General features: G+C 40.5%; 1 non-coding gene across 1 annotated transcript; it reads right to left on the bottom strand.

The window, feature by feature from the left end:
- Positions 1-21,852: 21,852 nt before the first annotated feature.
- Positions 21,853-21,959, bottom strand: LOC145003641 (small nucleolar RNA R71). The gene has a single exon (XR_013662093.1). It is a non-coding gene; the product is annotated as a small nucleolar RNA R71 (small nucleolar RNA).
- Positions 21,960-23,745: the final 1,786 nt, after the last annotated feature.

The raw sequence follows: 23,745 nt of genomic DNA, 5'->3' as shown, positions 1-23,745 counted from the left end.
ATTCTAGACTCGCATGTAAATACCAAACCCTAACTCTAATGAAGTCCAAAACACTAACAAATCTATGCATGACTCAAATTGGAAGATCGATACTCGCTTCTTTACACTACAATGAATCCAAGAAATTAGGGTTTTAGTTGCTAACTACAACACGTCATGCCATCTCTTAGGTGTGTTGCGTTGGACACATGCTAGATGTGTCACGACCCTTCAAAGTCATGTTACACCTCAACTCCAAAACCCACAACTTCATTTTAAAATTAACCACTTGCACTCAAGGTCATTGGGAAAACAAGCGTAACAATTTTAGTAAAGAGTTGGTCAAGACAAGGTGTATGACATACTTATGTGCTTTAGAATATCGCTCATATGGTGAACCCTCTATGGGGAAACATGGTAGGGCACCCATGAACTCATCATCTTTAAATAAGGGGTTGGCTAAATGGACACTCCATTTTACCATTTAGACACCCTATATAATTTTTAAGGTATTTTTATTGGTTAAAATTACATTGTTTTTTAAAAAGATGATTAAAAATAGTTACCTATTGGTTGGCTTTTGATAAAGATGTTTATAGGGTGTCTTAATAGCAACACCCTTAAATAATGGTCATTGCTACAAAGTTCATACGTTTTGAACCCCCCCACCCCCCTTTTTTTTTTGTTTTTGAAAAAATCTTGCCTTTTTATGAAAAATAAATACCAAAGATACGGGAAACCTTTAATTCGAGGGATTTTTTCAATATATAAATTATAGCCACTTTAAGTGTCTTTTTCAGAAACAAAATATTATGACTTTTTTCAAACAATGATTAAAACTAAAATGTATTTCTATAAATGATTATTTTTATTATTTCATGGCTCTGTTTGGCAGAATAAACTAACTTATATGCTAAAAGTTAGTTTTTCGGCTAGCTATCATGGGCTGATATCCTGTGACCGTGTTGACCAATAAGACATGACCGTGTTGACCAATAAGACAAGGACCATGCCATTGGAATAGCTTGTCATTGGGTTCAAAAGGGGCATCCTAGTGTAACATCTCTAAAATTCATGAAAAATTTAAACTTTTCAAACATTCCAAAACCATCCATTGTTTACAAATTGTTTTCAAAATAATCCAATATCAGAGTTTTCCTAGAAATCACAACATGAAAAACGAGGAGGCGCACAATCTAGCCTTCTCCTTCTCACGATCATCCGAAGTATCTGAAACAAAATCCACAACTGTAAGCCCGAAGCTTAGTGAGTTCCCTTAAAATACCGATACATAACAAATAGTACACATAATAACAACATGTAATGGGTCCACAACTTAATAGTCTGGATTATCCTCGAGCCCACTGTATGGGTTTGGTATGCCCTCCCTGGCCCTCAGCCCATATTTGGCTAACTCTCGAGCCCAAAGCATAAGTTTGGATTGCTCTCGACCCACAACTTATGTCTGGCTTGCTCCTTCAGTCCTCAGACCGTATACAAATGATTAGCCCGCAGTACGAGTCTGGCATGCCCTGTCTGGCCCTCAGATCGCATCTAAAATGCTTATGAGTCATCAGTATGTGTCTGGTATGCCCTCCCCGGCCCTCAACTCATATCTGGCATACTCCATCGTTTGTTGGCTACAACACAGAGTAGTACAACCTCAACACAACCCACACCACATGTCGACATGTAACAGATAGATACACATACTGATAATCAGACAATATCATAGGTAGTCCTAAAGATCTATCAGACTAGCATATCAAACTAGCATGCATATCTAACTCATACTCATCATATCAATAACTACTAGGATATTAATCCAATGGGTCGGCCTTGGTGCCTTTGACCCCTAAGTACAGTGAGGAAAACTTACCTCACAAGTAGTGTTGAACCAATAATATCAATCCCAACTCATAGCTCCAACTCAACTGCCTACAATCACCGATGACTACTTCATTAAAATCCCAAAATACCCTCAAAAGTAAAACTTGGTCAACCATGGTCAAAGTCAAAGTCAACAGTCAAGGTCAACAGTCCATGTTGATCCAACTCCTTGAGTGCATCTTCTGACTCGTTGAGTTCCCTCATGTCTCAGAAAATCGTGAAAAGCTTGAGGCAACTTGCCAAGTTACCAAAGCAACTCGTCGAGTTCTTCAGCATCCAGGAAGTCGGAAAACCCAAACCAACTCGTCGAGTTGGCAAAGCAACTAGTCGAGTTTTCCTATCCTTAATTCATTCAGACACTTCCAAGCGAAACCAAATCCCCAAACTATAGATCTAGTCCCTTAGGACTGAAATACCACGTAAAGTTGCTAGCTTTATATCAATGCATGGAATCAAGAGGGCTAAACCACTCGAATAAGGCTTATCAAGTTACACAAGGCATGAAGGAGGGACAAGACTTGATAAAGTTGGCAACTTTAAGTCCATGGAGGCCATGAGATGTCCAGATCTAAAACCATGGCTTCATAACATGCTCAAATCCAAGAATGGTCCAAAAATAAGCAAATAATGACAATAAAATCTTAAATGAAGAAATCTAGCAATTAAATGACCAAGGTATCAACTTTATACCTCAAAATGCTTGCCACACCAGAGTAAACGTCGGATCTACAACCTCTCCCTTCAGCCAACTTCTTCAAGCTTCTTGTTCTTTCCAAAAGAGCACCAAAACTCACTCTCCAAGCTCACACACACACACACACACTCACAATGAGAGAAAAAGCATGAACTAGGGTTTTCTCTGGACAAGGAGGCGATAAGGGAGGCCAACAATGAGAGTTAAGGCCTTTAAATAGGGTGAAAATCCTAAAAATTAGGGTTTATGTATTCAGCTTTCAACTCATCGAGTTGGGGCCTTCCAACTTGTTGAGTAGGTCTTGAAAAGTACGCGGCCATTAAAACTCAACATGACGAGTTAGCGCCTCCCAACTCGTCGAGTTGTCATGGGAAATACAAATAAAGCTTAAAATTCATTCCTGAAAATTGGGATGTTACAAATCTCCTCCACTTAAATTCGATTTCGTCCTCAAAATCATCCCTTACCATACTTTACATGCCCGACATCCTGAAGGAACCTCCTTAACTTGAACTTACCAAGATAATCGAACCTATCAGAAAAATTTCCACCTCGGAGAAACCCAATCCATAATTCCATGTGGTGACCAATCCCTCTTCACCTGAAATCTGAAGTCGTGAATCTCGAAACCGGTCTAACTCCCTGACAGACCGCTCATACTGAACCATTGCTAATTTCATTCCACTTATCCCTTAAACTGAATATCCAAATTCTGATAATTTAAGGTTCCCACAAGAAAACAGAATAATAGATCACATGTTGTTGCGACATTTCAATGCCTCCTTTAACTCCTGAACCAAGATGCACATCACTGTTAGCTCATAAACATGAACACTCGTGCCTAGCCCGATCAGCCTCGGGCTGGAATGCCATTATGTCGGGTCTAATAAACCATCGGGTTGGAATACCCATGGTTTGTTGGCCTACCACGTCAACCCTACCGCTTCTTCTGAGCCTCCATGCCTATAACTTACAGTCGGCCCGCACCGGGTGTCTTGGCCTACCGCAACAAGCGGGACCGCCTCAACCCATCCAAACACAATATGTCATCAACTAGACAATAAGGATCAAGTACACACATAATACCGACAAACAAAAATCATACCGCTCCCTATTGCCTACTAATTTCTCATAGTATATAATCCTGTAGGCGATTACCATGAAGCAACATGCTAAATACCAGGAGAAAGATCTGACTCGGTTCTAAACTCACGACCCTAGATCCAAGGATCTACCATTGCATTTCACCCAAAATCTTCTGATTCATCTTAACCTCTCACTAAACCTGGATGTAAAGATTTTCTCCCCATCGTCGAGATTACTTCTCCCACACCTATTCCAGCCAACAGGTTCCCAGAACTTGGAAGACAGGGACATTCTATCCCAACCAAACCTCTGATTACAACATCATGATGAAATTACAGCTTTCGCCTGGAACTCGCGACTTGCACCATCAACCAAAAGATCCTCTACTTATTTCACAGGCTTCCAGAATACAGACCTTGCATGGATACACTCGGGATCCCTAACGCGAGTTTCCACCAGGAGCCCACTCGGAAATGGCGCCTCGAAATATCTTCTTGTATATCTTCCCCCAAAACTAATGATCATCCAGTTATAAATCTACCCCTAGCCTCTGACTAGAGACACTTTTAGTAACATGTAGAAATGATCCTCAGAATATATCGACCGTGCACTTCACCCAGAACCCGACCATATGATGTACTAATACCTCAATAATCCTTGACTCTCTACTATGCCATTACCAATCACTGCTTCGATGAGCTAGATGATCAACCAAAAATTTCCGCATTACATCCATTCCTATCGGCTCAGGTGTACCCCCACCTGAACAACCACTTAGGACATCACAAAGAGTTCATATGACTTGCGACCTCATAAGCAATTTCCAATCTTGAAATCAAAACCCCAATAGTAGTTCGCGTACAATCGAATAGATAATGCAGGCATCTTATAGAGACTTTTTGATACCTGACTGATACTCCCCACAACCCTTAGTGCTCCCTTTATCTAACCAACAGATTTGTGGGTCTTCCGATCCCTACCAATACGTCAACATTGAGAGTATCAAAATAGAAAAACGAATAATCTTGTCCATTAGGCCTAGAGTCTATATCTGGAATACCCCTATTAGGTCCACAACATGGGTCTAGATTGTCTCTGGCCCCATTACATGAGTTTGGAATGCCATCCCCGACCCTCAGCCCATGACTGGAGTGCCCTCGACCTCATACCGACATTGTCAGCATTACATCGCTTGCTCAATATCCTGGGCCAAAAGATACTCACCTCCTTCCATTGCCTTGAAGGGACCTAACCAATGTTCCCCACAACACCGAACAAGCACAACAATGTTGAAACCCTGCCATGCGCGATTCACTTATAGAACAAGCTGCTATCCAAGCAAAATCTTACAAACCCATGGTCACACATGACCCAAGAATAGGATAATGGTTAAACTCCTGATCCAATCTGCATACTATAATCCCAACCTAACTACGCACATAAGTCGAACCAAACCACAATTCTACCTTGAATATCCCACAGATACACACAAGAATTACCACCATGCACATACTTAGGGAACCGCTAACCCAATGATTGATCGTAACAAGATCCCATACCTGATTGAGACTAAACAGATTCTACCAACACGAGATGAGCTCGTGAAGACTTCCATGACGATCCCAAAGGTTGTCAAAACCTGAGTTCGATACGAATCAGAATTCTACTCCATCATTGAGGGTAAACATAACCTAAAGACTAAGGGAACATAAACACGAATCGGAATTCCATGTATCAGCTGTGGGCATTTGAGCTGGTAAGCGACTCAGGGTGCGAACCCTGAAGAGAATGATTTCTAGAGCCCGAGAGCGGGAAGCTTGTTTTGAACACCTTTAGAAAAGGGGTATTATGTGGGAGGCCTACAGATAGGGTCCCACATAATGGTTATTCACCATTGTCAGGAATCAGTGGTTAGCAACCGTTAGTGATTGACGGACTAAAGCTCTAAGAGAAGTAACTCGTTGTCGAGGTATTAGTTGGAGCATCTATCTTGTGGTCTTCAAGACATGAGTGTAGGGCCATTCAAGCATTAGTGGCTTTCGGTTTCACTGGGATTCAGGAAGTATTCATCTGGTTCTTAGAAGTGTGTGATCAGTTGGGATCATCTAGCAATGGAGCACTAGTGGGAAAGAGTTGGTTGTCATCGGATCGATCGTTGGGAAGTGAGAAGGATTGAGAATCCTCCAATTTTCATGTATTATGAAGGCTTAGTCGAATCTACGTGGGGGAGTGTTAACCCGAGATCTGGAAGTGGGAGAGGTTTTGAAATGAGGATAAGTTTCATAACCCGATAGGGAGAATGGAGGCCCTAGTTGCTGCTTGGTTTGAGGGTTGTGTTGATTCGGGGTTCGGCAAAACTCCCCAGCATAAGAACACGTCTTCTGGGTGCTTAATAGCAGAATTTAGGGAACCAGGTTGGAGTTCTAGTCAAGAATCAAGTTTAGTTCGAGTATTTGGTCGAGGGAGTTCTTGACTCTGAGGGGTTTTGGATTGATAGATTGAGGGTCTTGTTAGCTGTCAGGGTTCAACAGTGCATTCAGCACGAGAATGTGGGTTATTTAGCGTATATGGTGGACACGTGGGTCAGGGAACAGACCATGGATTTCCAAGAGGGTGGAATATCAAAATGAGGCCTAGGGTTAGGCTGGGGATATAGTCCACATAGTAGATCAGGAGTTCGAAGCCCCAAGTGGGTAGGAACAGGATGCATGGGAGAGAGCATCAGAAGGGTTGGTCCAGGGAGATGCTCAACAGTTTAGAGCAGTTCAGACAGACTGAAGGCCTGGTAGGGCGGTCCAGTCATGTTGAGGACTCTGTATATGTTTGTAGATCTATATTCGAGTATTGAGTAGGCTGCTATGCTATAGTAAACAGTAGGTATGTTCCAAGTATTGAAAATGCTGCTGGAGTAGGATGAGGACTCCGGTGTATTTTGGTTGATCGGAAGTTGTTATTAGTGGTCGGACGGAGTTCAAAGGATCTTGGTGATCTCATCAGTTCGGAGTGTCTCCGAGGTTTCATCTACTTGGATCGGGTAATACTCCAATTGGGGACCGAGAATGGATCCGAATGGGTATTCATCAGTTTTGGGAAGGTTTAGGATTAGAATATCCTGTCATTCAGGTTCTGAGAACCGAGGTAGATCTTTCTCATGATCGTCTATGGAATTTGGATAGGGTTGAGGTGGTCCTGCTCTATGTAGTAGGCTAAGATACCTGGTGCGGGCTGACTGTAAGTCGTAGGCATGGAGGCTCAAAGGGAGCGGTGGGGTTGAGGCGGTAGGCCAACAAACCATGAGAATTTTGACTCGATAGTTGAATTGATTAGACATGTTGGTATTCTAACCCAAGGGGGGGTGATATGGGTTAGATATGAGTGTCATACTGGTTGGCCGGTAGTGGTACGTATGTCAATGACAGTTTGAGTTATTGTGATGTATCTTGGGTTGGTTTCATCTGTGATAGAGCCATAGCATGTCTAAAGTAAGGAGAAGATGGGTCACTAAAGACCAGGTAGGATGTGAGGCTGACGTGGGTCATGTAACATTCATTATGTTGGTAGGATTTAGTGGCAGGGTGTGGAAGCAAGTCCATCTAGTTGGTTTCTTTTTGGGAGGACATGTGGGACTGTCGTTTGTGTGTGTTTTGGTTCAGTAATTGGTGAGGTGTCCGATGTTCGGGTTGTGGGCAGACAAGTTGGGACAAAGGTGGTTCGACTTCGCTTGAGAAACGTCATATGGTAGCAGGAAGAGTTGAAGTGGGTTTATATCTTGAGATTCATGTGTGGTAGTTGTTTTTGTATCGTTATGTTGTTCGTTGATGAGAGGAGCGTCGATTAGGCCCTTTGAGTGACGGAGGAAAGTGGATTTCCGCAGGGTCAGAGTGTTGGGAAACTAAAGTGACGACAGTAGTGTCGATTGGTCACCGGGAGCATTCCAGTCATGAGTTGAGGGTCGGGGAGGGCATACCAGACTCATGCCTTGGGCTCAGAGGCAATCTAGACCTATGTTGAGGACCACGTAAGGGTATTCCAGTCATAGGATGTGGGCATAGAGATTGTGTTGGTTATTTCTGTGTAGGAGCGCATTCGGATTGGATGTATTGTTGAAGATTCGGGGGGGGGGGGGGGGGGGGTTGCACTCGGTTGTGACGAATCTGAGGATGGTGGATGAGATGCAAGGATAGATCCTTGGATTTCCGGTAATGAGTAGACCCGATTTATGTTCACGGAGGTATTCCAATCTAGTGTATTCCATCCTGAGGATGACCGGACCATATGATTGACTATATCTGATATGTTTGGTATTCCAACCCGAGGGTTGATTGGGCCAAACATGTAAGGGGTACGAGGGTATTCCATCCTAGGGATGATTGGAGCCATCGTAGGCTCGCTTGGTATTTCAGCCCGAGGCTGGTTGGGCCAGGCATGAGTGTTTGTATTCATCAGTGGATTGTTTATGTATGATATTCTGAGAGTTGAAGGATGCATTATTATGACAGCAAAAAAGGTTCGTTGCAAGAAAAAGGGAAAGTTGGGTTTCTGATACTTTGGATCGTCGGGATTTTTCAAGTTGGCAAAGTGGCATGAAGGATAAACCTTATGAAAAGGTTCGATTGGGATTCACATCACCCTTCCCGATTTGCACTTGCGAAAGTACGTCATGGATCAGGAGGCGGTAGTATCGTTGGATGATATTCAGGACGGGAGCGCCTAGATTATGTGGAGAGGACTGCGGCCATATTGGAGGGAGGAGTGAAGGTTCTGTGGGACAAGGAGGTACCTTTGGTAAGGGTACAGTGGGAGCACCAAAGAGGGTCCGAGTGGACGTGGGAGCCGGAGGCAGAGATGCGGGAGCACGATCCAAGGATGTTCACCACAACAGACTTCGAAGATGAAGTCCAGTTCAAGTGGGGGAGAATTGTAACGCCCCGACTCTCGAATACCAATTTATGGTTATAAATTCTCATGAATTCAAGATCTACTCGACTATTTGGTTGCCTGACTCGTCGAGTAGCAGCGGGTTTTGGCCACGTGTTTAAGTGACCAACTCACCGAGTCGGAGGAGTGACTCGACGAGTTGGAGTTGGAGGGTGAAACCCTAATTTCCAGGGTTTGACACCCTATTTAAGGGATCATTAGCCTCCCTTAAGCTTCTCCTATACTTTCTCAAAGAAATGCCCTTATCTCGATCTTTATTAGAGGCTAGAGTCTTCCTTTGCAGCCCCTTGAAAGTCCAGAAACCCTAATTCGTGTGTGTGCTCCATATTAGTGTAAATTTCAAGCTTGGAAAGAAGACCTTGATGCAAGAAGCTTGAAGATCAAGAAGTTGGAGGCAAGAACGTTTGTGGGTCTGAAGTCTATCTTAGTTAGCTTCATTTGAGGTATCAATTCATGATTTTGGCCTCATTCCTTTCTAGATTTCTTTGGATGAAGTTTAGGGCTTCTTGGCTTGGTTATGAAGCTATTCTTGGGTATTAGCTCAGATCTAAAATTGTAACTTTAGATCTGAACTCTCTTTGATTTGTAAGTCCATAAAGCTATCAACATTGGCAAGCATGAACCCCCTCCTTAAGTGTAAAACCCCATTTCCAGCTTGGTTTTGGCATTTTGAGTCATTAGAGCCTTGCACGTAAAGTTTGCAACTTTATGTGATAAGCATGCCTTTGGAACTTGGATCTGTAGTATGGAGCCTTGGCATGATTTAAAAAGCATCTGTATAGATGAAGGACCGAAGGGAATCGGCGAGTCGCATGGTAGACTTGGTGAGTCATATGAAGATGATCATGAACTCGACGGGCTATCATGAACTCGACGGGCTAGATGAATAACTCGACGAGTCCGATGAAGATTGCCTTGGGCTCGGCGAGTGGCATGGTGACTCGGCGAGTTGGCAAGTTATGCAAGGAACTTGGCGAGTAGCTGAGGGTACTCGACGAGTTAAGGTCAACATGGAATGTTGACCTTGATAGTTAACTTTGAATTTGACCAAGGTTGACCGTTTTGACTTTTGAGGATAATTGGTACACGGATATTTATGAATTGGATCATTGATGTTTATAGGTGTTGGAGTTTGGGGAAGTGTTTCGGGAGCATGATTTTGTTGTTTAGTTCGGCATTGCAAGGTGAGTTATCCCCACTATACTAAGGGGTATAAGGCACCAAGGTCATCCCATTGGATTTGATATCCTAGTGGTTATTGATATGTTGGGTTTGAGTTGGTAATGTATGACAGTTGATATGCTAGTCGGGTAGATCTGTAGGATTACCTGTGATACTGTATGATTATATGTATGTGCGTTAGTTATGTTATATGTCGACATGTTGTGTGGGATGGGTTGAGGTTGTACTGCTCCGTGCGGTAGCCAACAAACCCTAGAGTATTCCAGATATGAGCTGAGGGCTGGGTAAGGCATGACAGACTCATACTGAGGACTCGAAAGCATTCTAGATACGAGCTGAGGGCCGGGTAGAGCATGCCAGACTCGTATTGTGGGCTCGGTGGTGATCCATATGTGAGTTGTGGGCCCGGAAGACAATCTAGACTCACACTGTGGGCCCAGGGGTAATCCATTCTGTAAAGTTGTGGACCCATCGCATGTTGTTCAGTTTGTTATGTTATGATATTGCTAATATTGTTGTGGACTGTATATGTATCGGTATTTTGGGGGTAACTCACTAAGATTTCGGGGTTACAATTTCAGTTTATTGTTTCATGTTCAGCGGATGGTCGTGAGTAGGCGAAGACATGACCATACACTTCTTCGATTGACGATTATGATTTCTAGGAACTCTAATGTATAAACTATTTTGAAAATAAATCGTAGTAATTGAATGGTTTCAAATGATTTCAAAAGTTTTAAATTAATTTTATGGGTGTTACACATGCTATCTTCCCTGACCAACCCTTAGATTCCCCTAAATCTTCCTTGAATCGAGTATGGATCCTGCACTTTTAGTACTATGGTCCCAATACTACCCTCCACACCTATCCATACTTTCCTCAAGAATTATCTTCGGTCCTTTATGACCTAGTCATAAAATATTCCTAAAATCTGCTTAACAGCGAAACAAATGCACTAAAGGACTCTCTAGGCTATCCTAGGGTTCTACACTTCTCTGCCATCAGCTGCTGAAGAACTCCTCACAATTTCAAATATCCATTTCATGAATACAATCACATGCAACAAATTTCAGATAATCCATTGAGTAACAGACTCATCCCTACAACGGTTGGACTCAAACAAGAGTTGCGCAACAGGGTCAAATCTGCCACTGTGAGATTATCCAACCTTTTTCACATGTGACTTGACATATTCACTTAATGGCTAACTCACATCACTCATGGGTTCCAGAAAGCACAAAGTAAGAAACATTCATGCAGAGGAGCCGAATGACACTAAAATGTAATAAGATATGAGAGATTCTCCTATGAAATCCTCAATCTCAGACTCCCAACATGTCGCTCGCATCTTCACCCAGCTCTGAATCTCTCAAGACTAGCTAAACCTTCCTCATGCTGACCCGCTATGAACCGCGCCCAAACCAAGGAAATCACCGCTACATCATCCAATAACGCGACTGACTGGAAGACCCCATACGACTCACCATAACATTGTTGCCACACGAATCTCCATTGGTGCCACACGACTATCACATGAATATAGTCACATGCCCCACAAGTTAAAAAATATTAGGCTAAAAGATTCAATCCCACAACGGTTGGACTCAGACTAGAGCTGCGAAGCAGAACCAAACCCCTCAGCCTAAGATCCTATAAACCATGTAGCATGTGACTTAGCGTATCGACTCAATAGCCAATTCAAACGCGAAAGAGTCATACAAAAACCAAAAAAAGGATATCTATAGGAACTAAGGCATCACATAATCAGAAAATTCCTGAAGATCCATAGCCTATAACTAGCATGCTATTCTAACATATCACAATATCAAATAACAGTATGGTATTCTGGGGTCTACTTACTGGCTACGGCTGATCGTACACATCCCATCCTCTTTAAGGATTTTGAAATCCAAAAAAATCATTTTGAAAATATTTTACCTTAGTTTGAGACTACATTCACACGAGTGTTCCTCTAATTCACTCAAACTAAGGCTTTGATACCAACTTGTAACATCCCTAAAATTCATGAAAATTTTAAACCTTTCAAACATTCCAAAACCATCCATTGTTTACATTTTTTTTCAAAATAATCCAACATCAGAGCTTTCCCAAAAATCACAACATGAAAAACGAGGTGGTGCAGGATCTATCCTTCACCTTCTCACAATCATCCGAAGTACCTGAAACAAAATCCATAACTATAAGCCCGAAGCTTAGTGAGTTCCCCCAAAATACCGATACATAACAAATAGTACACATAATAACAACATGTAATGGGTCAACAACTTTATAAACTGGATCACCCCAAGCCCACAATATGGGTTTGGTATCCCCTCCATGGCCCTCACCCTATATCTGGCTTGGTCTCGAGCCAACAACATAAGTTTGGATTGATCTCGACCCACAACACATGTTTGGTTTGCTCCTTCAGTCCTTAGACTGGATTACAAATGATTAACCATCAATACGAGTATGGCATGCCCTTTTCGACCCTCAGCCTGCATCTGGAATGCTTATGAGTCGTCAGTATGAGTCTGGCATGCCCTCCCTGGCCCTCAGCTCATATCTAGCATACTCTAGGGTTTTTTTGGCTACAACACGGAGCACTACAACCTCAACCCAACCCATACAACATGTTGACATGTGACAGATAAATACACATACAAATAATCAGAGAGTATCACAAGTAGTCCTATAGATCTACCAGACTAGCATATCAAACTAGGTTGCATATCTAACTCATACTCAACATATTAATAACTACTTGGATATCAATCCAATGGGTCAACCTTGGTGCCTTCGCCCCCTAAGTACAGTGAGGAAAACTCACCTTACAAGTAGTGCTGAACAAATAATATCAATCCCAACTCGCAGCTCCAACTCAACTGCCTACAATCACCAATGATTACTTCATTAAAATCCCGAAATACCCTCAAAAGTCAAACTTGGTCAACCATGGTCAAAGTCAAATTCAACAGTCCATGTTGACCCAACTCGTCGAGTGCATCTTCTAACTCGTTAAGTTCCTTCATGTCTCAGAAAAGCTCGAGGCAACTAGCCGAGTTACCAGATCAACTTGTTGAGTTCTTCAGCATCAAGGAAGGAGGAAAACCCGAACCAACTCGTCGTGTTTTCCTATCCTTAATGCATTTAGACACTTCTAAGTGAAACCAAATCCCCAAATAGATATGGTCCCTTAGGACTGAAATACCATGTAAAGTTCCTAGCTTTACGTCCATGCATGACATTAACAGGGCTAAACCACTCAAATAAGGCTTATCAAGGTACGCGGGGCATGAAGGAGGGACAGTACTTGATAAAGTTGGCAACTTTAAGTCCATGGAGGCCATGAGATGCCCAGATCTAAAACCATGGCTTCATAACATGCTCAAATCCAAGAATGGTCCAAAAATAAGCAAATAATGACAATAAACTCTTAAATGAAGAAATCTAGCAATTAAATGACCAAGGTATCAACTTTATACCTCAAAATGCTTGCTAGTGTAACATCCCTAAAATTCATGAAAAATTTAAACTTTTCAAACATTCCAAAAACATCTATTTTTTACAAATTGTTTTCAAAATAATCCAACATCAGAGTTTTCCCAAAAATCACAACATGAAAAACGAGGAGGTGCACAATCTAGCCTTCTCCTTCTTACGATCATCCGAAGTATCTGAAACAAAATCCACAACTGTAAGCCTGAAGCTTAGTGAGTTCCCCCAAAATACCGATACATAACAAATAGTACACATAATAACAACATGTAATGGGTCCAAAACTTAACAGACTAGATTACCCTCGAGCCCACAGTATGGGTTTGGTATGCCCTCCCTGGCCCTCAGCCCATATTTGGCTAACTCTCGAGCCCACAGCATAAGTTTTGATTGCTCTCGACCCACAACTTATGTCTGGCTTGCTCCTTCAGTCCTCAGACCGGAATACAAATGATTAGCCCGCAGTACGAGTTTGGCATGCCCTGTCTGGCCCTTAGCTCGCATCTAAAATGCTTATAAGTCATAGTATGTGTCTGGTATGCCCTCCCTGGCCCTCAACTCATATCTGGCATACTCCATCGTTTTTTGGCTACAACACAGAGCAATACAACCTCAACCCAACCCACACAACATGTCGACATGTAACAGATAAATACACATACTGATAATCAGACAGTATCATAGGTAGTCCTACAGATCTATCAGACTAGCATATCAAACTAGCATGCATATCTAACTCATACTCATCATATCAATAACTACTAGGATATTAATCCAATGGGTTGGCCTTGGTGCCTTCGACCCCTAAGTACAGTGAGGAAAACTTACCTCACAAGTAGTGCTGAACCAATAATACCAATCCCAACTCATAGCTCCAACTCAACTGCCTACAATCACCGATGACTACTTCATTAAAATCCCAAAATACCCTCAAAAGTAAAACTTGGTCAACCATGGTCAAAGTCAAAGTCAACAGTCAAGGTCAACAGTCCATGTTGATCCAACTCCTTGAGTGCATCTTCTGACTCGTTGAGTTCCCTCATGTCTCAGAAAATCGTGAAAAGCTTAAGGCAACTTGCCGAGTTACCAAAGCAACTCGTCGAGTTCTTCAGCATCCAGGAAGTTGGAAAACCTAAACCAACTCGTCGAGTTGGCAAAGCAACTAGTCGAGTTTTCCTATCCTTAATTCATTCAGACACTTCCAAGCGAAACCAAATCCCCAAACTATAGATCTAGTCCCTTAGGACTGAAATACCACGTAAAGTTGCTAGCTTTACATCCATGCATGGAATCAAGAGGGCTAAACCACTCGAATAAGGCTTATCAAGTTACGCAAGGCATGAAGGAGGGACAAGACTTGATAAAGTTGGCAACTTTAAGTCCATGGAGGCCATGAGATGTCCAGATCTAAAACCATGGCTTCATAACATGCTCAAATCCAAGAATGGTCCAAAAATAAGCAAATAATGACAATAAACTCTTAAATGAAGAAATCTAGCAATTAAATGACCAAGGTATCAACTTTATACCTCAAAATGCTTGCCACACCAGAGTAAACGACGGATCTACAACCTCTCCCTTCAGCCAACTTCTTCAAGCTTCTTGTTCTTTCCAAAAGAGCACCAAAACTCACTTTCCAAGCTCACACACACACACACACACACTTACAATGAGAGAAAAAGCACGAACTAGGGTTTTCTCTGGACAAGGAGGCGATGAAGGAGGCTAACAATGAGAGTTAAGGCCTTTAAATAGGGTGAAAATCATAAAAATTAGGGTTTATGTATTCAGCTTTCAACTCGTTGAGTTAGGGCCTTCCAACTTGTTGAGTAGGTCTTGAAAAGTACACGGCCATTAAAACTCAACATGACGAGTTGGCGCCTCCCAATTCGCCGAGTTGTCCTGGGAAATACAAATAAAGCTTAAAATTCATTCTTGAAAATCGGGATGTTACAAATCTCCCCCACTTAAATTCGAATTCGTCCTCAAAATCATCCCTTACCATACTTTACTTGCCCGACATCCTAGAGGCACCTCCTTAACTTGAACTCACAATGACCTTCCCAAGATGATCGAACCTAGCAGAAAAATTTCCACCTCGGAGAAACCCAATCCATAATTCCATGTGGTGACCAATCCCATTTCACCTGAAATCTGAAGTCGTGAATCTTGAAACCGGTTCTAACTCCCTGACAGACCGCTCATACTAAACCATTGCTAATTTCATTCCACTTATCCCTTAAACTGAATATCCAACTTCTGATAATTTAAGGTTCCTATAAGAAAACAGAATCATAGATCACATGTTGTTGCGACATTTCAATGCCTCCTTTAACTCCTGAACCAACATGCACATCAATGTTAGCTCATAAACATGAACACTCATGCCTAGCCCGATTAGCCTCGGGCTGGAATTCCATTATGTCGGGTCCAATCAACCATTGAGTTGGAATACCCAGAGTTTGTTGGCCTACCACCTCAAACTTACCGCTCCTCCTGAGCCTTCGTGCCTACGACTTTCCGTCTTCCTCTTCTTCTTCTTCGTTTACCTCCTCTTATTCTTCTTCGGGTTCCTCTTCGGGATCCTCTTCGGGGTCCTCTTCAATTAGTTCTTTGCTCTCTTCCTCAATCCAGTCAACATTCCCCTGATTGGGAAGGTATAGGTCTCCTGGTAAGTGGAATCCTGCCATGTCGTTTGCGCGAGAATAGGGGTGTAAGAAGCAGGTAACGACTAATAATAACATTGCACTATAGCAACGTACAAATACTCCTATAATATTTTAAATGTTTAGATTTGGTTCTTAGAGCATTCATTCTAGGGTGAAGTTAGGTTATTAGATTTGTTGCCCCCTACGACTATCCCCCGGTATGAGTAAGTCACTTCTCGGACAAATATAGTTGATCAGGCTATATCCTTCCCAGAACTGATTACTCATACCAAGGCATACTTGTGCGTTCAACTCCTCTTCTTTTATTTTATGTTCTTCTAGTTATGACACTACACGAGTATGTAATGCATGTAGGTATACTTTTAAACAAGAAACTATTTATTTTCTAAAAGTATAACCCGTTAAAATGTTTTAAAATCAGAGACTTTTAGTCCCAAATGTGTTTATAGTTTGTATATCCTATGTTGTTTGATATACTTAATTCGCTATAAACCGTGCTGTGATACTAATCTGTCACACCCCCAAACCAAGGATGGCGGAAACGTCCGGGGGTGGAGGACTTCATGTATAGTATCATAACAATAATTGCAATAGTGATTTAAGCAAACACAACCAACATATATATAATTGAAAAGGTTACATCATTGTATGTATTACATGTTTCCAAATCAATTACAATATGTTGACAAAATGTGAAATGTTTGGCGTCTTAACGCCCCATCCTCAAAAGCACCTGGTTACGTGTTTAGTGATTTCCTGATAATACAAGTTGTTTGAATAAGTGTCAACACAAAGCTTGGCGAGTTCATAAGTTTTTGAGATAAAGAGTTTAGAAACCGTTCTTTGTAATGTGTTGTGTGTCACCAAGAAAAATCTAATATTTTCCTTTATAAAGTTATGTGGTCCTAAATCCCAGAACCAAGAATGAACAAGTATTTTCCATACTTAATGATATAACCGTGGTTTTAAATCGGCATAAAACCCTTTTTGTTATGAAAGGGTACAAGTATATTTCCATACTTAAAGTAATTTCTGTGAGCTAAATCGACATAACTCGCTAATTTAAAGTTAGAACTCGCAAATCTTATGATTTGTTAATACCACATGTAAGCTATCATAACCATACATGACATAGACGGCCTCGTAATACAACGTTGTTCAGGCGTCGCCGTTAAATGACACTTATCGCCCCATACCTGTTGGTCTAGCTGTTGCAAGCAGCTCAGGTGTAGGTTTGTCAAACCCAATATATATCTATACACAACTATCACGTTCTCCTTACAAGAGACTATGCTTACAATTTACATGACTTTATGACTTTGTTACTTTGGAAGTAACCCGAAGCGAATGACTCACAAATTTATTCACTAACAAATTTACGTGAACTAAACTGAAAACCTTTGATAAATAAGTTTGAAAAGTAAATTATACATAAACTATACCTATTATAGTTTATCCAAAACATTTGTAATGTATAGGAACTCTTTTATGAAAACAAATTAGTGTTATAAATCCATAAACTATGCTTATTATAGCTTAATATATGAGTTCTAAATGAATGAATAATCTTATCATGAATGACTAAGTTTCAGTTTATGATGATAAACTAACAAGGAAACACATTCAATATTTAGAACTTATTGTTATACACTTTGCTCAACATAATACAAAGTGTTATGAAAGTTATAAGTTGTTAACTAGTTTTTAACCTTTCTGTGCTGTTTTAGAAAAGTCATAGAAAAATCATACGAAGTTGAAAACTAAATCCGTGAATTCTGAGAGTTCCTAAATGAGTCTAGTTTACTCAAATTTTTATCATGATTTTTAATGACTTCCAACTTGAGTGAAAATGTCCATAATCACAGACTGGTCCAGATTGGTGTTTGAAATGATAGGCAGTTTTGTAAAAATCACCATAAATTCTAGAAAAATAGTATGGAGATGTTCAAGTAGTCATTTTAAAGCTAAGAACTGGAACTACTTGCACCTAAAGCATTTTTGAAAACTAAAATGTTAAAGTTGTCCAAAACAGTCTGTGAATGGAGTCCAACTTTTCTGATGAAAGCTGTTAGAAAAGTTTAGTTATGTTCTTGGTGTTTTAACTTGTATTCCTCCCCCCCCCCCCCCCTAAAAACTTAAGAAAACATGAAAATATAGGGGTATGAACTCACCTTGAGTGATTTCAGTAGATGATTGTTGAAGAATGGAAGTGTTTAACTCAAGAACACTTGAAGATGCCTTGAAGATTTTTAAGAATCTAACATTAAAGTGATTGAGTTTGTGTAAGCAATCGATGATTGGAGTAGAATGAAGTATAATAATCTCATGGAGGATGTTAATACTTACCAAAGGTAGAAGAAAATCTTGGAGAATGGACTTGAATCTCAAATTTTAGGGAGAGGAGATGAGAGAAAATGAAGTTTGATCTTGATGGAAGAATGAGAGAAAAAATGAGAGAAGTTAGGAGAGAGGATGGGTGTTCCAGCCTTATGGACGTGGGGAGGGATGGTAAATGAGTGGAAAGTACATTGAAGTGACCTAGGTAAGGTGGGGAGGTGTAGCTGGTCATAAAGTTGGGGTGGGGGTGGTTGCTTGTGTCATAAGGTAAGGCAAAGTCAACACTCAACCTTTGAACTTCACCCACTCATTTCTTGGATAGTATTTATATTAAAAACGTGGGAATTAATGATTTATGGGATTTTGATTGTTAAAATAAAGTTTTGGGTGAAAACCCCGCATTAAAACAATTAAAAACGAAGCTAAAATGAATTTGTAGTCGAAAACCGGGAAGAAATGGGCTTCCCTGCGAGACCTCTCGGTCCTAGCCGAGGTTCAGTCCCTTCTGATCATGGGCCGAAGGCGAAATGGAGCGAAGGGAGTAAGACGCGAAATGGAGCGAAATGGACCGAAGGTTCGGTCCCTTATGCGAGGTTCGGTCCGAAGAGGAGGGTTCGCTTCTGATGCCTTCACTTCTAACAAGTTCGGTTCCTAAGAGGGGTTTCGGGTCCTTAAGAGGGTTCGACTCCTTAAGAGGGGTTTCGGGTCCTTAAGTCATTTTTATCCGTTTTTACCCCGTTTTAAGTGGTTTTTGACCCAGTTAAGGGTCAGGATGGCCTGAAAGACTACAAGAGGTTTAAGGAACTTTTTGAGAGAGATTTGGGAGAGATTTGACATTCTTGGAGAGATTTCTCATACAAAGAGAGATTTAGGAGAGATTTGACATTCTTGGAGAGATTTCACATACGTAGAGAGATTTGGGAGAGATTTGACATTCTTGGAGAGATTTCACATACGGAGAGAGATTTGGGAGAGATTTGACATTCTTGGAGAGATTTGGGAGAGATTTGACATTCTTGGAGAGATTTCACATACGGAGAGAGATTTGGGAGAGATTTCTAGATAAAAAGAGATAGAGTGAAAACGATTGAGAGAGGTTTCACGTGTGACATTTGTGAGTGTTTGGCTCCGCAACGCAAGGTCCGTAAACCCCGTTAAGCCAGGTTATAGGATCTTACACACTCCCGATGAGTATGCAACATTGTTTTATCGTTTTTGTTCATTGTTTAGCACTAAGGCTAAAGAAAATTAAACACACGAATTTTCCAAGTGATGTTTTCTCATTAAAATAGTGAGTTATACAGTAATTACATAACACAAACCCTAATATACAAGGTTTAATTTAGTTGACCGGTTTGACTCGATGACTTTGTTCGACTTTGTCTTGAACCGAAATTAACTATTATCACAGCGAGTCTGGCATTGACTCGACGAGTTCCCACGAAGATTAACGAAGCAGAAGAGTCCTTGCCTTTCCATACACTGGGATTTAATGAGGGACTCGATGAGTCGGTCTTGGACTTGACGAGTTGAGTCGAATCTATAAAAAGAGCCTTCCAGATCAGTACATGAAGATTCGGAGAACACTAGAGAGAGGAGCCGCGATTCAGAGCGAAGAGAGGCATATGGAGGAGTGAAGATCCAGCCCAAATCCAATTTTGAAGAGTAATTAAATCATAATTCAATTCCTCTTAACTAGATTTAGTACCTAAACCATGTTTATGTTATTAAATTTTGTTTTTGACTTTCTACTGCCCTAATCATGAGCTAAACTTTTTAGCTTCTGTTTGGGTAAGACAATTTTGAGACTATGGTTTGATTAATGGTAGGATTAACTTTAAATTGGTGATTTTGTTAAATTAAGCTTGTTAAAGATCCTTATGCATTAACCATAACTATTTTATGTTAATAGGAAGGCAATTAGGCTGCATGAACATCTCTTAATTGTTTACCTCATGTGATTTATGTGAACACTTTATTATGTGCCTAGCATTAGCGAATGTGAAACTAGGATTAATTTGAGAATAGGTAATTTAATGTGTGAGCTTGTTTGATAAACCAACAACAAGAGGCAAATTGAATTATTAATTTGATTAACCATTACAAGTCTTATTTAACCCGAATCAATAACATAGAGAAATAATTAATTTAGACATCTGTCCACTGCTTGAATTAGTTTATTTTCTAAGGATTAGCGATAGCGAATGTGAATCTAATCACCTGAATCGGTAGCCAATAAAAGATTAATCCATTGCACTATTACCATTAAATCAACCATAGGATCAATTGAGTCGAACCTGAACAGAAGTGCCTTTAGATATTGAATTTAGTTGGTCTTTGCTTCCTTAGTTGTTAGTTAGTTATTTAGTTTAACTGTTAGTAAGTTTCTAGTCTTGTAAAACTAGAGAAAACCCCTCTTTTATTATTTTTTATTTTTTAGATAATTTTAGTAATTAGTTTAATTGTTGTTCCCTGAGTTCGATACCCTGCTTACTAGATCTATACCACCAATTGACAGATCCACTGCCTTTTGTGTGATTAATTTACAATTTATAAGTAGGAATAAAACTAGTTGGTTTAACACACATCAAGTTTTTGGCGCCGTTGTCGGGGAACAGTTCAAAAATTAACACTAATTTCTAGTTTTATCGATCATTTGTGTGAGATTTATCTTGCAAAAAGTTATTTCTTAGGTAATTTAGTTAGTAGGATAATTTTTTTATAGTTTTCTGTTTTAGAAGATTAGTTAGTAATTTTTCTAAATTTGCTCTGAACTCGCCGAGTGCAATCGAAGCGACTCGGCGAGTCCATCGTTGTTTCACAGTTTCGTCTTTAATTTTATTTTATTTTTTGTTCTTTTTACGCGTTTTCCTTGTTTTGTTTGCAGGTATTACATGACTAGAGGATCCAACACACCCCTGGTTCCTCCATACGAAGACCCATAATCCACTTTAAGGAAAAACAAAGGCAAGGAGGTTGAAAGTTCTAATACACCGAAGAAATCACCCTTCAAGAACTTGAAAACAGTTTTTGGGAAGAAAAAGAACAAGAAGGCAGGAGAGACAAACAGTCAAAAGAGCAAAGAAAGAAAGTTAGAGAATATTGAAGATAATCCAAAAGAGGCCGAATTCGAATACGACTACGAATCCGAATACGAAGAAGAAAGTGACTTTGAAGGCGAACTAGCTAACCCCATGGATAACATCAATGAAGTTCCCATGGGAGAATGGAAGAAGAGAATACGTGATGATACCGGCCCGGGACTTGTGCAACCCGCAATTCCCGCAACTGACAACTTTTAGCTTAAAGGTCACATACTTTCTCAACTAAAGGAGATGCCATTCTACGGAAAAGATCACGAAGATGCTTATAAACACTTGGGTGAGGTCAACGATGTAGCTGATTATTTTAATGTTCCAACTGTGCCTCGCGAAACCCAACTGCTTCGTATGCTTCTAGTTACATTCAAGGTTGCTGCAAAGGATTGTCTCAAATCATTACCTCCAAGATCTATTACTACATGGGATAAAATGAAGGAAGACTTCATTGATCAATTTTGTCCTCCCTCAAAGATAGCCAAATTGAAGAAATCCGTTGCCAACTTCGAACAACAAGCTGGAGAGTCCTTATACGAGGCGTGGGAGAGATACAATGGCTTACTAAGGAATTGCCCACATCACGACCTTAATAGCCAACAAGAAGTATCCATTTTCTATGATGGAGTAAATGTGACTACAAGGCAGCTTCTTGACTCGCAATGACCACTCACAAAGAAGCCACCCCCATTGATAAAGGAATTAATAGAGGAATTCTCTAAACACTCTAGAGAATATCATAATCCAAGGAATAAAGTAAGTCAGGGTGGTGAACACTGTTAACGATAGCATGACGATAATGATGGCTAAACTAAAGAGTTTAGATTGAAGAATGACTAAGATGGACCAATCCATCCACGCTATCCGGGTAGGATGTGAGAATTGTAGAGGACCTCACCTCACTAAAGATTGTTATTTGGATGAGAATGGAAACCGGAAGGCACAAGTTTGTTATTCAAGTGCTGATAGATTTGATGAAAATTGGCGGAAACCCAAGAAGGAATGGCTCCCGTATGATGAGTACAAAAAGGAAAAGGAGGAGAAATACAAGAAAAAAGGAAGGGGTTTCTATCAAAAGAAGGAACTGGTTATGGAAAAGAGAGCTGATTTGGAGGAGATGTTCACAAGGTTTGTAGCTGTGTCCTAGAAAAGGCAAAATGATACTAACATTGAATTGAAGGAGCAACGAATAATGCTTAAGGATCATCAAGTTATGATGAAAGATCAACAAATTTTGCTTAGGAATCAGCAAGCCTCCATTCATAACATTGAAAAATAGATAGGTCAGCTTGCATAACAAATCAATCAAAGAACACTTGGTGAACTTCCCAGCAATACTGAACAAAATCCAAAAGTGGCGCATCTAAATGTGATAACCACTCATTCTGACAAAATTTTCACTCCTCTAACTTCTATTTAGAAGAACCCTAATAAGGTGCAAACAGAAGAGACAATTGAATGGAAATCGAGCAAACGCAACCCGACTCGCCGAGTCGATAGCATGGACTCGACGAGTTCGATAGCTGATGAGAAAAAACATTCTCTTTTAAAACCTTACAGGCCCCCCTTTGCCATTTCCGATCCGAGCCAAACCAGATGAGTAGAATCAACGGTATAGAAGATTTATGGAGCAAGTGAGGACCCTCCAAGTGAACATTGCATTTGTTGAAATCATACTTCAAATGCCTAAGTATGCAACTTTTCTTAAGAGCCTTTTTACTACTAGACAAAATATGGAAGCAGTTGTTGAAGTATTGCTGAATGAATTGCCAGAAAATAAGGGTGATCCGGAAAGCATAACCGTGCCTTGCAAATTTGGGAACATCATGACTACACGAGCATTGACTGATTCGGGGGGAAAATCTTAACATTATGCCATATTCTTTCGCACAAAAGCTAAACCTCCCGCTTCCAAAATCTATTCACATGAAGATCCACTTAGTCGACAAGACAATAATACATCTAATGGGAGTGTGTGAAGACCTTCTTATTAAGGTTGATAAGTTGGTATTTCTGGTTGACTTCATAATTTTGGATATAGAGGAGGATCATAAAGTACCAATCATCCTTGGGCGACCATTTTTGAATACCGCTTGTGCTTTGATAGATATGCGTGAATCTACGCTAACATTAAGAGTGTGGGATGAATCGGTAGTTTTGAAACTGAGCAAAAAGATAAGCAAGAGGGTCGAGAGAAGAAAAGGTTTCGTTACTAGATTTGGATGATGAATTGTTAGAAAAGGAGCTTGCATATTTGCAAGAAAGCGATCCAAATAAATTCTTGTTATCTTTGGAGGATACTTCTAATACCAAGGGAGTGTTGGAGGAGATAGAGAGGTTAATCAAGGAAGCTGATTATCAAGAAAGCATAAAAAG

The sequence above is a fragment of the Lactuca saligna genome, chromosome 6 (assembly GCF_052625555.1).
Source record: "Lactuca saligna cultivar CGN05327 chromosome 6, ASM5262555v1, whole genome shotgun sequence".
Classification (NCBI taxonomy): Eukaryota; Viridiplantae; Streptophyta; class Magnoliopsida; order Asterales; family Asteraceae; genus Lactuca; species Lactuca saligna.
Note: the sequence above shows the minus strand (reverse complement) of the source record. Positions and strands in the feature narration are given on the sequence as shown.